Source organism: Camponotus floridanus, unplaced genomic scaffold (assembly GCF_003227725.1).
Source record: "Camponotus floridanus strain SB8 unplaced genomic scaffold, Cflo_v7.5 scaffold62, whole genome shotgun sequence".
NCBI classification, from domain to species: Eukaryota; Metazoa; Arthropoda; class Insecta; order Hymenoptera; family Formicidae; genus Camponotus; species Camponotus floridanus.
Window position 1 is genome coordinate 389,993 of NW_020229792.1, and position 13,483 is coordinate 403,475.

Here is a 13,483-nt window from a genome sequence, read left to right on the forward strand (position 1 = left end):
TATTCCTTCAAGTCAATTCTGCTTGATTGATGACGGCCAGGTCAGTTGAACAGCGGATTACTTAGAGTCCGGCTTAAGTGTCTCTCTAGAGCTGCTCGCTCGAGGCAGAGATCGCCTCGCAAACGGGCGGAAGAAGAATTGCCCGACGTAATGGACCGTCACGCGCGGTTTTCGCAATCGCAAATGGTAGTCTGGGACTGACTCGAGGAGAGAAAAAAAAGTCGTCCCGCAGTTTTGTGAGCCTCGAGTCGCGAGACCCCGGTTCTCTCTCCTTTTTAACGCGCAAAATACGCCCTGAAGTCGCAACGCGATGCGGTTTAGAGACGTGATTATATCGCGAAATATAACATGAATATGTGCAACTTGGGATTACGCAACGCGACGAGAGGGTTTGGCGATGTCCAGCGAACAATTTCCTGTCCAACTGCATAAAACCAGCCATTAAAGCGGCGGCTTTCACGTATTGAAGGATTCACGCGCGTACGGCAGGAAGTAGTCAGCTGATTGACGTCACCATGGACCTTTGTGAATCGATCTAAACATTTACATATGAGAGAGAGAAAATTGATATATCCGTTGCCGTACAAATTTTCCTCGATTACTTGAATCATTTTCTTGTAAAACGCACACACGAATTACTCTTTCATTAAAAGTTAAATGAATTATGTTTTACTGATGATCAAGTTTAAATTTTATGAAAGTATAAAAGAGATAACGTAATAAATTATAAGAAATAATATCTTTAAAGAATCTAAAATTGTCTATAAAATTTTTTAATATGTTTATATTATTAAATAAAATATAATAAAATAAAATCTATTTAATATAGGATATATGTTATCATATATTATATTTATTATGTCATTATACTAATGACTGTCGCAGAAGAAAATTTGCAAAAATCAATACAACAGTTTAATATATATAAATTATATTCCCTAACAAATTGCAGGACTACAAAAATCCTCCTATAATCCTTTCGCATCCCTGTATTGTATTTTCAGTAAAAAACGGCGGCCCAGACAACGGATTCGACCTCCAGAGAGCGCAAAACGTAGAGAAGACGCGTATAAGGTGTGGTCAGACGTCGAGAAGACGCGTGTAGTATTTGTTCACCGAGGGACTTTTACGGCGTGGCAGGGACGTACTTATTCACCATTGTCAGTCAGATTTTTCTAGAGAGAGTACATAAACGGCATAGAATTTCTCTTAAATACGTATTCAAATTTGCCTCTTCTGGCTTTACTTAAAGAAAAACAGCTGCAATTATTCCTTCCTTTCCTTTTTTTACAAAGTTTCTTACTTTATATATTATAAAATTTTATTATAAAATTTCATATATACATATATTTAAAAAATACAATATTAATCTTAAAAAATTTTAATGAAAAGCGATAAAAAAGAATATGCAATTGCAGCTGTATTTCCTTAAATAGTGACAATTAATTATAAATGTGAAAAATTCAATTTGATTTTTTTAAAACAGAAATTAAAGAACCACAAATATTATATTTATTTATAGAATACGTGCAATTTTTTACTTTTAATTTTAAATTTAGAAATTTTTCTTCTTTATAGTCTCTTAAAAATTTAAATTTAACATGAATAATTGTTATATTTTAGATGCGAAAGTCATCAATTCAAGTCTCTTCTACCAACTTGAAAACGTGCTATGGACGTGGTGCAGCTTCCTCCTGCCTGTTGCACCTTCGTCGCGGCGTTCACGGTCATCGTGTAAGGCAGGTAATGCGAATTGCGTCCCATTGTGTGTCCATGCACCGTGTACACACAACGAACCCGCCGTTTTCTTCGCTATATGCACGTCGTGCGGTAGTTCGCGGTGTTTACTTTGACGAGCGCGGTTGTAAAGTTCGCGAACGATTATGCTTCTTTTTATTCCCTCTCCCGAAGCGGCAAAGACTCACGAAATGATCCCTACTTGCGAGTTTCGAACGTACCGAATTCCACAAGTGTCGCCTCGAAAAATACTGCACGTGAAATGCCATCATACTACTGTAATGTCGCATTGCAGAGAAGACTCGATTGTACAATGTATTTCGATTCGACAGCGAAAAAAATAAGTTAATGGATGCGGATCGCGAATTCGAGAATCTAGAATAAATTTTTCAGGCTCTTGTCTATCATCGTAATTCATTGTATGATTTCCAAAAATTCTTTAATCATCATTTTAATTATTCTTAAATGCAAGGAAAGTATATAATTTATATATATAATATTTAGAAAATATTAATAAAATCTTAAACAATTTTAATAAGAAGAGATAGAGAAGAATTGCAGCTATTTCTTCAAGTATAATGACTATTAATTATTTATATTAAATCTAAATTTTTGACGAAATTATAGACATGAAAAGTTTAATTTCATTCTTTTACAATAAATAATAATAGAATCTAAATGATAAAAATAAAAATAAAAAAATTTAGCTTTTTCTTGAGTGAAAATTTTCAAAGTTTCTATGAATATTTAATAGTTATTATTTTTCGAAAATTTGGGGTATCTTTTTTAATATTTAAATAGTAACTCAAAATCAATCCTGGAATCGGAAGAAACAATTATTATCAATTTTCATATAAAAACGTTAAGAATTAATACTCGATAATATTTTCGCATAATTATTTTGACTATTTAATGGCCAAAACTTTTTTTGAAATGTATCAATTCTTGAGGCAGAGCCTGAATTCTATCGAAATCTTACATCGAAGTCTAAAAAATGTAATGCTAAAGAGAAGGTTCGAAGAAAATTTACTCCATCGCGTAACATGCGAGAAAATCCATCATCGTAATCTCACATGTTGTGCAGCGGAATGCAATATCATTCACGTTAATGCGTAACGATGGCAATTTATTGCGGACGGTGTTTTTTAGGTCCGAGTTAATATTTTCGCGTTCGAGAGAGAGACACACACGCTCTTTTCGCTCCTCTTTTAAAACTACCGCTCGATATTCCGTTCTCCTTTTTAATCTGCTCGCAAATGGGCGGTTCTCACCGCCGCGGCGTGCGGTTATTCATCGGACCTTGAACCGTTTGTTAAATTATCGCGAAATTCCGCTGACAACCGGCGTGATTGCGATTTATGAAGCGACCTGAAGATATTTTTTATCAGTTCGTTAGCTCTTTCACCTTTATACCGGTCTTGCTTCTGCATCCTGGACCCTTCTTCCCTGATCGTGTAATTAAGAAATTCATATTTTTTCCTTTTTCTGCTATTTTAACGACGATAAATGTTCGGTGGCAGAATCGTAGCGTTCCCGCAATTAAGTCCTATAATTATAACATGTCACCGAGATTAAGTATAATCATGTACGATCGTGTAACGTGTAATTTTTTCGAGATATAAGAAATTAATCGAATATTTTAAGCCGCCTTGATTTGAGAACAAAGTTTTTTAATATGGATGTGTCGAATAATTAAATTTATATTTGATATTTATATATTTTTCATATAAAAATAAATAATATTTTAACAATAAATAAAATAATTGACAGATTTTACCATAATTATTACTGCATTATATCATCTAATTCAAGATATTATATTGATACGAAGAAAATGAAATATAATAAAATATAATAAATATAATACATAAATATAATAAAAATAGAAATATACATGAAATAAAAATATAATAAAATAATAAAATATAATAAAAAAATTTAAACTTCAAAACAGAACTATAAAATAATCGATGCATAATAAATTGCTGCAAGAAATGTATATATTTCATTCTGAACGATAAAAAGATTTAACAGATTAGATTCAAAAGTTACAAAGTAAAAGTTAAAAAGTTAAAAAGTAAAAGTAAAAAAAAGAATTTAGAAATTGAAAATTCACGAGACGCACATAACGGATGAGCGGAATTTCTTTTACAAGGTAAAAGAAGCTCCTTTTTTCTCCCAAAAGGTCGCGGAGCTCTCGCAGCTGATGTCTCATTATTCGGGAATTCCACCTCCGATGCGCATAATATTCGCGAATATTCGCGAGGCCCACCGATCCTCGCTCGTATTCCCGGACCGTTTTCCATCGGACTCGTCCGCCCGCAAAAACGCGCACGGGTGGGATCCTTTTTGGTGCTTTTTGCCATGGGGGCTCGGTCGTAAAATTAGCATAACTCCAATATATTATCTCCCTGTCCGTAGACGAGCCACAAAGTCCCGTGCTTATGCGGCCCGCTTTACGAGCGGCTCGATGCGGATCGAAAGCGCGGTTTCATTGAAAATAAACTTGTCGACCGGTGCGGATAATTGCGTGTACGCAACACCTAAGACGGCCACGCGACTATCTCGCCAACCGATAAACGCACGCGCGCAATCTGCGTGTCCTCTCCTCCTCAATAATCGCCATCCGAAAACCTGTCATTTGGAAAATCGACAAATTCCTCGAGGAAATAAGACTGTTTAGAGCTTCGGCTGCGACTACGAGAGCCACGTGAGAATTTATTCTCTCGTAAAAGGTATCGAATTTATTTAAAGAAAATATTCGCCGACTTAATTCGCGTCGTAATTCAAGATTTAAAAAATGCGTATTTTTTAAATTTTAAATATATATTTAAAATAAGTTTTAAATATGTATTTAAAATCGTAATTTGTATTAATATCATTAATTAGATTTTATATTTTATTTATTAATTAATATTCTTATTTCATATTAATATTTATATTTAATACTATTAATTATATTTATATTTAATAATTTTATAAAAATTGATCTAGTGATAAAAATTAATAAAAATTTAATACAAATTCTAATCTAGTCTCGTAACAACTCACAAGATCGTAAGCTCTCCTGTTCGTCGAATTTATCGTCAAAGGTGTTGAAAGAAAATCCGATAAATTTTGATGGAAGGTTGTGCGATCCAATCTCGACAAGAAATACCAGTCACGTATTCGAGAGTAGACATATCCTCCCGATATCCGATATTCATTTTGACACTCGATACCTAACTGGACTAGTCGTCCTCCCCCGATACTCGAAGGAGAACACGAGATCAAGTGAGGAGAAGAACAGTCCTTTTCCATTTTTCCTATGCCATTGTCGACCGCTTGTCATACCTCATCTTTCTCCGCAGATTGCGTTGTATCTTGACAAATACGGAGACGAAAAACAAAACCAAGACGCGGCAAAATATCACGAGAATCACGCACTGGAAAATATATCATTGGACGATCAGTTCGAATTTCCATCGCTGCAAGTGTCCTTCCAGCAAAGTTGCGGTGGTAATGCAATATTCCTTATTTTATTTTATAAGGTCGTTCCTCTTATCGCGTAAAGTGTAAGAAAGCAGAAATAACGAAACATAAATAAAACATATTTGACTCTGAAAAAATTCATTTTTATACAAAACTTAGCTAAAAAATTATTAGTTAATTATTAATCATAATTAATTGTAAATTAAAATGATTATAAATAATTATAAATAATTAATTATAATTAATTATAATTAATTATAAATTATAAATTTCTTAAAATTCGAATAAGAAAAAATTCTATATATAAATTCAAAATAAATATAAAGAAAAAAATTATGATGCGCACGATATTAATATAATAATTCATTTAAATTATATTATTAAGTATTTTTAGTGTTGAATACAGAGCATTATTCGACTAATTTGGCGCCAATAATACTTTTCCCTTCCAATTAACATAAGTAATGACGTATAGACAAAAAAAATTCTACTATTTTCTTGCACATGCACACCGTCGGTGGTCTTCAAAGAGGATGATGTTCGTCAAAGAAGGGTGCCATTACCGGCATGTAGCACCCGCTGTAATTGTATGCTTCCCTTTACTCAATCGGGTCCCCAGGACAGGAACGGATTTATACAGAAACTAACAAGCACATGGAGAGCTTCAATTATATACTTCAAAAAGCGCAGAACGATTTTAGACAGATTTATCAAAATGTAGAAAGTTTAAACAGATACCTTTCCTTTTACAATTTTGCTCAGACATTTAAAAATGCCTTTTATTATAGGCTCTTAAATCTTACAAAAAATACGATAAATGTCTCTCTTTCTTAAAGCGATATATTGAAGAAGAAAGATTCACATTCCGATAGATCTTTTAATATCTTTTTGCTCACGATACTACATTTTCGCCGAGACATTCTCCAAAATGTTTAAGCCTCGAAAAGTCACTATTCGTCCCTGTTGTCGACATTCTCACAGACATCCGGCACATGTTAGTCGCTTTACGACACTCCTCGGAAAGTACTTTCTGTCGCCGATATATTTACTCGTCCGATGAACCAGAGATAAACAGTATATGGTACAGATTCGCGACAAGGTAAGGAAAAGTTTAGATTAGCAGAAACACGGCTTTGTTCCTTTGAGATTCGCACGCTAAAAGAGAAACGAAACAAGTCCACTTGCACTTTTACAATAAGAAAAACGTTTTACAATAATAGGTAAAACCATATCAATGTAATAAAATATTGCAATGTAACAAATAGCACGTTTTAATATCAAATTAAAAAGTTTAAAAAATCATAGAATAAAAAGACAAACAATATTATTAAATTATAGTTAAATTTATCTTGTTGTAAAGCTAATAAATATGTTTAATATGCATTTTATATTTTTTTAATGTATAAAATAAATAATAAAAAAGGAACGGATTTTTTGAGTAAACAAAGTTGCATACTTTTAATATTACGCCCAACTGACGCGGTCTATAATTTGCTACAGGGTGAATCATGAATTACATTTTATTAAGCGTTTAATATGCGACGATGCATACTCGTGTTTATTATTATGATGTTATCTTGACAAGTACCGTTTAAAAGACAGAAGATACGGTTTGCAGGCCTGCTAATTGATGGTCGGATAATCCTTAATTAAACTTCGTGCTCTGACGCTAATATATCAAATAGATCGAGTTCCATGAATCCGAGTTATTAAATTTTTGCTGAATGATTCCGAAAATGAAAATTGTTCAATTTTTTTTCGCAAGCGATAATTTTCACATTTGAATAGGGTGACATTATATCCTTTTCTCGATGACAGCGAATGATCTGGGATCTCGAAAAAGCTTCGCAAACGTCCCAGGTATGCGAGGCCCTACCTTAAGTCACGAAGCCGATCTGGCTTTTGTTTTGACCGCTTTCATTGGGCGCCCAAGGGTCCCTCCGTCTCGCATTTCGAACTTCAAGGATCCGCAAAGAATCGAACGAGCAGAACTCGCTATTGTTTTCGGGAATCGAGCAGGTTCGGCAGAAAAGGAGAAAGGTAGAATAAAGGTTGACAGGCGGGGGATTCTATTGTATTATAATGGACATTACGCACACAAATGTTTGCCTAAATAGCTCGTATCTCGTTCCTATTGCGCAATTTATGGTTGTTCGTTAGCCAGTCATATTTTCGAAAGATATGCATTCGGATTTACATTTAAATATTTCCTCTCTTCGATGTATTCTTGGATTGTATTTCAAATGAGGCTCATAAAAAAATTCTTGCATGTGTAAAATTTTAAAAAGCCGCAATCATAAACTTTAACGCAAGGCATCGAATTGAAAAAAAAATATGATAAAATAAACATCGTTAAAAATTTCGTTCCCTAGAAAATATTAATTTAAGAAGCTGTAATTGTTTTATATATTTTCAATATTCATTTTGATCTAATATAACAGTTTTTTGAAATTTATTTAATACTTTATTTAACATAAAATAATAATAATATACTAATTATTATTGTTATTATATTTATAATATAATTATTTTAATTGTTATTTTAATCATTATAATTATTTTATTTCATATATTAAAATCTTTTGTATATTGTGACAGTGTCAGAAAGAATCTTATTATCAATCATGGGACAGAGAAAGAAATCAATTCTTATTTTTTATTAATTTTCCGTTATAAATTACATCTATCGTAAAAGTCTATATACAGTGCCCGACAAAAAAAAGAGACCACCTTTTATCTTGTAAATTTTTGTCTCTAAGAACTATAAAAACGTAAAAAAACATTGAATGTTTTTGGCTCAAATAATTATTTATTAACTTTATTTTAATATCCATATAACAAAAATAACATTTTCGTTAGAGTAATTTTTTGGACTTTTTTTCAAGAATGTTGCATTTTATACGTGGACAAAATAAAGAGACCGCTATCTTAGTTGGCACTGCAACTTACTCTATTTTCTCCGTTAGGCGAATTATGTGTTTTGTTTATATAGTGTGTTGTGTGACATTGTAATACGCGTTTGTTTCATTCGCTTATTGTTTCTTAACTGAGAAAATTCGCGTGTTAACATGGCTAGAAAACAAACTTGTGCACAAATACGAAAATTAATTATAAAAGATATACAGAAAGGTTCTTCGCAAAGAAAAGTAGCAGCAAAATTTGAAGTAAGCAAAACTCAAGTGCAAAAGCTGTGGAAAAAGTTTCGAGAGACTAATTCTGTTGCGGATAGAGCAGGAAGAGGAAGAAATCGAGCAACTACAGATCGAGATGATTCTCGTATTGTACGAGAAATTAAGAAAAATCCATGTTTAACGGCACGTTCAATTAGAGAGAACCTCCAGCTGAATGTATCAAATAAAACTATTGAGCGAAGACTCCGTGAAGCAAATTTTCACAGCCGACTTGCACGAAAACGACCCTTTATCAACAAGCGTAATAAAATAAAGCGTCTCAAATTTGCAAAAAAGTACGTAGACATGCCAATTGACTTTTGGAAAAAAGTTGTATGGTCCGATGAAAGTAAATTTGAGCTATTTAATCGGAAAACAAGGCTTAGAGTATGGATAAAACCCGGAGAGGAGTATCAAGAGCGTCACTTGCAGCAAACAGTAAAATATGGAGGAGGCAGCATTATGATTTGGGGTTGTTTTGCTTGGTCAGGAGTAGGAAATTTAATAAAAATTGATGGTACATTAACGGCAGATAAATATATTGACATGCTTCGTGAAAATCTAGAGATATCATCGCTTCGAATTGGATTGGAAGATGATTTCGTTTTTCAACAAGACAACGATCCCAAGCATACGGCAATAAAAACTCAAACATTCTTCAAATTAAATAGAATAAAATGTCTCGATTGGCCTCCACAATCACCCGATCTTAATCCCATCGAAAACCTATGGTCAATTTTAGATGAAAAGATCGATAAAACTGGGGTGACAAACAAGGAAAATTATTTCGCAGCGCTGAGGAGAACTTGGGAGGAACTAGATGAGAAATATCTTCAAAATCTCGTGGAAAGTATGCCAAGAAGACTCCAAGCAGTGATCAAGGCAAAAGGAAGCCACACCAAATATTAAATTTAGTTTTTGTTCATTTATTTTCATTTTCCTTTTTGAAAATTAAATGCGGTCTCTTTATTTTGTCTACGTATAAAATGCAACATTCTTGAAAAAAAAGTCCAAAAAAATTACTCTAACGAAAATGTTATTTTTTGTTATATGGATATTAAAATAAAGTTAATAAATAATTATTTGAGCCAAAAACATTCAATGTTTTTTTATGTTTTTATAGATTTTAGAGACAAAAATTTACAAAATAAAAAGTGGTCTCTTTTTTTTGTCGGGCACTGTATATCATAAAAAAATATTGACAGAATATTTAGCATTTTTATTCTATGTCGAGTGTAAAAATATATATTTTAATAAACAAGAGTATTTTATATGCAATATACCGTTATCCTTGGAAAGACCGATACACGAATATTCAATCGCAGTAAATTTCTGATCCGCCGAAAAAAAAAAAACAGAATAAACGTCGTTTACGCGACCTCTCTCGAAGACTACGATCGAGGAAAATCTTTGGGGAACATCGGCGGATGCAGCTGTTCGTTCCGATACTATCGATTCCTTAGTATGCGACGACAAGCAACGACGACGACGCGTATATATCCGTGTAACTGTGTACAGCCCTGCAAGGGCCCTCCATAGCGAGCGACAGGACGAATGGAACATCTGCCGGTGGTCCGGGGGCCCTTCTCCAAACACCATCACCTTGCACCATATTACATAGGGGACCATGGTATATGTACTATCAGTGTCGCTGACATTGACTGGACTATGGTACATGTAGCAAGTTTTGCTATTTTGTACGTTTTAAATTCAAAAATGTAAATAATTAGAATCAGAGTGATTAATAATTAAGACCCCAAACATAAATTATGAACAACTATTTTGGCGATACATTTTTTTACGACCGTTGGAAAATAAGTAAATTTCATTCAATTATAGAATGCTTTAAAAATTATTAATACATGTATTAAGGAAATTATATATTAATTTTAATTAAATGTATTATAGTGATGAGATCATATTTAGATTAGAAATGTAAAAAATATATATTCGATAAACTTGAGAAAGTTCACATGATATAAAACACTGTGAAATTATTTAAGGAAAATAGTCACTTTGTCTCTAGAAAAGGAAGAAGAATGAAAGAGAAAGTTATAGTTCGTGAACTTTAATGATTTATAAATCTAAGAAAGAAGTAAAGTAGATAGATATAAAAATATAAAAGAAAATAATAATTATATAAATTGTATTCAATTCTTTCTAAACAAAAATAAATAAAATAGCATTGACATAATCTTATATTTTTTCCAACAAGTATGACACATGCGGACATTCAAATCACCGGCGAATTCAACTTCGATGAGATATTAAAGTATAACACATGCTTTTAAAAAAATTTCATGCAAATATAAAATATTTTTCTTTATAACTAGAATAAATAAATTTATTTTATACATAATTTCTAAAGAGAAATTTATTTTATACATAATTTCTAAAGAGAAATTTCTAAAGAGAAATTTAGGAATTTTTCAGTTAATGTTTTTATTACTTTTCAAAAACGTTTAATATTAATTTAACGTTTAATTTTATACTCTTTAAACAAGTTTACGGGCACTATGGCTTCATGTTAACTTAACAGGTTTGTTTATACTGCAGTAAAAGTATTATCTCTCACTTAGGGATACGGCATTATATACATGTATATAGCGATAGTCGTAAAGCTCTTTCGAAATCTCTACTGCCGTATATCATCAAGTTGATATTGCCGCACATAAAATCGAAAATTACTCATATTTTTCCTTGTGATAAAAAATTGATATAAAATTAGTACAAATCACGCTGAGTAAGACGGAAAATTAATCGCACTAACAACACAGCATGTAACGAATAATTATTCTAAATGAGTAAAGCAAATATGCGACTGCATTATTCATAAGAGAAATCCCGAATTGCATATTTTGGCCAGAAATAAATAAAAACATATAATTAAATTATCATATTATGTTATCATTATAATCCATATTAAGCTGGTCGTCAAACCATCGCCAAATAAAGTCATGTCTATCAATTAATTTAATGATACCTACATAAATGTGTTGTGATACACTCCGGAGGTTGCCTGAATCGTTTAGCAAAAATTTACATTTAAAGTGTAAGAGGGAAACTTAGCATTAAGCTAGCCTCTTAGTAATAAAAAAATATAATTTTTGATATCTTATTTCTATAAAGCATGAATTTTTGTATACGACATGATAATAGCATATCTCCTTAATTATCGATTACACAAAATTTCGAGCCGCGATATATTTACGTTCGCGAGTTTCCTATTCAATTATAAGAACAAGGGATCAAAATAAAAGCAAATAATCGTAAATTGAAAAGCCATTTAGATAGAAAAGGCAAATGGGAAATCGAATGAAACACAGACGGAATTTTGCCTATCAGCTGTAATAATTATAAATCTCATTTCCTCGCGGACTTGGAGAAAGAAAACGCACGCGAGATAAATAACAGAATTCCAACGGTACATTGATTTGCGAATCGTTAGTTATTACGAGGTTAGTCCCCTAATGAACGCACAGTAACCTACGGTGCGCTTACAACGCAGCGATTACGAATCGGTGGAGCGTTAAAAATATCTTCGGGATTCTTCAAAGAACGAAGGTACAGTTACCTGTGGGATGTTTGCCGCGTCAGGTACATTTATCTTAACAATTATGCGTAGAGAAAAGATACGAATTTTTCAATATTGCCCATAGAAATAATTTAATACCATCGCGATCCAAAAAAATTTGCACATAAATATCTCAAAAAATTTCGGAAGATATATTACCTCTATTTCGAAAAACTTTAGAAATAGAAAAATTATGAATACATTAAAATATATAAAAAGAAATATAAATTGATTCTTTCTGAAAATGCTGCTTAACTTTCTTAATTTATTGTTTTTTATTATCATAAATTTATTACTATCTATTATATTTTATTATAATGATATCCTATTTTTACACTGATTTATTATGATAATTACACAATAATTTACTGAGATTAATCATCGCGATTTTTACCATCTTGTTGAGCAGGCAAGTAGCCATATCCTTGACGAACACGCGAAGCGGCCAGGCATTTCGTGGCTAACATAAAAAATGATCCCCAGCTTTTTTAAATCTGTCGTTAGACGATCTCCTCGAAATTCTGCTCACGTTCAACAGTGACGTGAGTTACTTGTGAGGGAACGACGCGACTGTTTCGTCTAGCTTGCTATTATACAAGCGCAACCTCAACTTAATACCAGGCTCGTGGAGCAGGCATAAAATACTAAGAAAAATACGAAGAAAGATATAATCAGAGAATTCACTATCAGTTTTTCCATTACAAGATAAATTAAAATAGATGCAAAAAGAATCTACTCGAAAATATATATATATATATATTTTCGAATATGTATAATTATCTTTTTCTAATTTATTTTTTCCAATTTCCTAAAAGCATAACCGGAAACTATTCCACACATCCGGTAAAAAATTTCTTAGTAATTCTGAAACCGGATTTCATAAAAAGACCGCGAGTAAATATACAATATTTTTGGTTAATGTCAAATATTGTCACATCTTATCTCATACACGTTTCTTACTTTCGGTTATCGCATCAGAAAAAAGGATATCGCGAGGATACAGCTATCTGATACAAAGCAAGCAAGGGTGCTCTAAGCCTCGTAATTTCTTTCTTAGGAATTGTGCAGAATTTTAAAAAGAATTACAACTTATGCATTGCTCTAGTTTGTTAAATTAATATATAATATATCGAAAATATCAGACAAGAAAAGAGTTGAATAAATCATTTATTATAATAAGAAAATATATTAAATTCCCAATTTTTTCGTTAATAAAAATAATATAAAAGTAAAATAATAATAAAATGCGATAAAACAAATAGATAAAATATAATCAAATATAATAATAAAGACCACGGTGTTCTCTCTTCTTTTTCTCTCTTACAGATTTCTTGAGAAATTAATTTTACATTTTAATATACGTTTAATATACGTTGGGTCAACACAGTGCACTCAACGCGCTGCAATTTTCAACAATGTGTATTACACGTACCATGCCCCGCCGAAGAAAGAGAAAGTTCATACCTCACGGCGGTTAAGTAACTCGCTGTGCAGCTAATCCCCAATGAAGATCAACGCGAGAGTTTTGATT

At 32.2% G+C, this 13,483-nt stretch overlaps 1 protein-coding gene and 1 long non-coding RNA gene across 2 annotated transcripts in view; one reads left to right on the forward strand and one right to left on the reverse strand.

The window, feature by feature from the left end:
- The window catches only part of LOC105258184 (neurogenic locus Notch protein), a 279,923-nt gene that overhangs the window by 248,657 nt on the left and 17,783 nt on the right, over positions 1-13,483 (reverse strand). The gene's annotated exons all lie outside the window — the stretch shown is intronic.
- LOC112639395 overlaps positions 1,643-13,483 on the forward strand; it is a 34,924-nt gene continuing 23,083 nt past the window's right edge. The window contains exon 1 of the long non-coding RNA XR_003123491.1: positions 1,643-1,743. This is a non-coding gene — a long non-coding RNA (uncharacterized LOC112639395). The remainder of the gene's footprint in view (positions 1,744-13,483) is intronic.